Raw genomic sequence first — 2065 nt, 5'->3', positions numbered from 1 at the left:
GAAAGCCCTACTAAAGGTAATACAGAATTTTCTTTTAATTGTGGTATCATTTGTATGCAATTAATTAAAATTAAATGACACATTAAGTTCTTTTAAACTGTAGTTTAGGAATTTAATATTGCATAATTTAAAAATCTTTACAATTGAATTCATTACTATAAACAGCGTTGAATCATTGTAATTCATTTAGGACGGTTATAAAATTGCATTAAACACATTTTGAACTAAATAAATTGTAAAGAAGTGGTTTCTTTTGCTGTAATTCATTGGAGAAAAGTGGGTTTAATGACTGGATAAGGTTAAGCTATGCGGTGATACACCACCTTAGAAGCGCTCATGGCCACTTTTGGTTATCTACTTTAATACTATATAAATAATTGTTCAATAACATGTAACATTAAATTTGTCTGTGAAATATTTATTTTAAGTTTTAAACTACTGTTAGCTTTATCTGCATTTCAGTTTTTATCTCTTTATAACTTTTCTTTCAGATAACTTTTTGGTAGCGCAACGCAAGAAACAGTCCACATTCCCCTCTGCTTTAGAATCTCAAGTTGGCAAGGTTGGATTCGGACTGAAGAAAGAGTTTCAAAAAGTTTAACTGCTAATAATATTAACATTTGTAAGATGTAAAAGTTAATGATATTTGAAATAAAGCAGCAATAGATACAACAAAAATCTTTTGTTAAAAATTAAAACTCATTTTGAATACATCTCGGTAATTTATGGTATTTTCTGAATCGCTGAAAATCATTTTATTTAGCGGTCTAAATAACTGGATAGAAATCTGCTGCGATCTCTCACTTACTTTCTTTTCTCAAATTACGAATTACGTATTTTTTTAACATAGAATTACTGAAATGTTCGTTTTACATGTTCACAATAACAAATCGATATTTTTAAAGTGAACGCCACACATTTCTTGAATTCCCTTTAAAATTCAAATTCTGTAAGATACGTAGAGAAGACTAAATATCTGCCCAATTTACTTACAAGAATGAACCTAGTTTTTTAAAAAAAAAGTTCCTTACAATCGAATTTCCAGTAGACTGAGTTTTTACCAATATTGTAACGCCACACATAAATAGAGTTACAATATTATTTGGAATTATTGTAATAGTTCCGCTTGAACGAAATGAATTTACAAAGTTTAAAAAAAGAATCTAAGAAGCAAATTTTCCAATTAATAGAAAAAAAAAGAAAAAGAAAAAGTGAACAAACCAGCTGGTTTCCACGTACGCTCATAAATTTTCTTTTCATTAGAACAGTCCAGTGACGGTAAGTAATGCCAGTATAGAGAGAACACTGTCCGGAGTCTGGAAGTTCACTGAAAAGAAAGCTATGGGCCTCAATGACTTCAGAAGTTAACGCGCCTTGAACTAAATATTAAAAATAAAACTAATTTACACTGTAAACTGCTGCTTCTAAGCACCAATTTTCTTAATATTTTGTCACAAGTTTTTAACCAATAATATTGTACACTTTATTATGTACTTACGGTGCTCAGAAACGACACTATAATGGAATTAAAAGCAATGAGAGAACTGAAGGTGTATTGAGATGCATCTTTCATTAAAATATAACTGACAATTTATCGGCGAAAGGATAATGTTCAATGGAATGGAACAAAATTGAGAAAAAATTATTCGTTTAAATCTTCTCCGATTTTATTAGTTTCAGAGAAATAGGATGATTCTATCTTGGATTGAAAGATGAAATCAATTAATGAAGAGTGAAGAACTAGTCAGAAATGAAAATCAATTACTGCTTGCTTCTTAGTTAGTTTAAATTAATTTGGAAGGAAATTAATTATAAACTTCGAATCCCTGTAATTTGTTCAATTTTGTAGAACGAAAAATCTATAGTATAAATTTTTTGGAGAAGACCTCAAAATCGTGAAAAATAAATAATCTTTATTGCCAATTTCACTCGACAAGAGCGTAAAATATAACCACGCAACCACAAACTTAGCTCACCTCTGTAGTAAATTCTCCAAAACTGGTTAAATACTTGTGGCGAAAAATGTACTTTTATAATGCAGATCCTCCTCAGAAAATTGTGAAAG

Source organism: Rhodnius prolixus, unplaced genomic scaffold (assembly GCF_049639745.1).
Source record: "Rhodnius prolixus isolate KJV_2025 unplaced genomic scaffold, Rpr scaffold_7, whole genome shotgun sequence".
Lineage (NCBI taxonomy): Eukaryota > Metazoa > Arthropoda > Insecta > Hemiptera > Reduviidae > Rhodnius > Rhodnius prolixus.
This window is presented reverse-complemented; position numbering follows the sequence as displayed.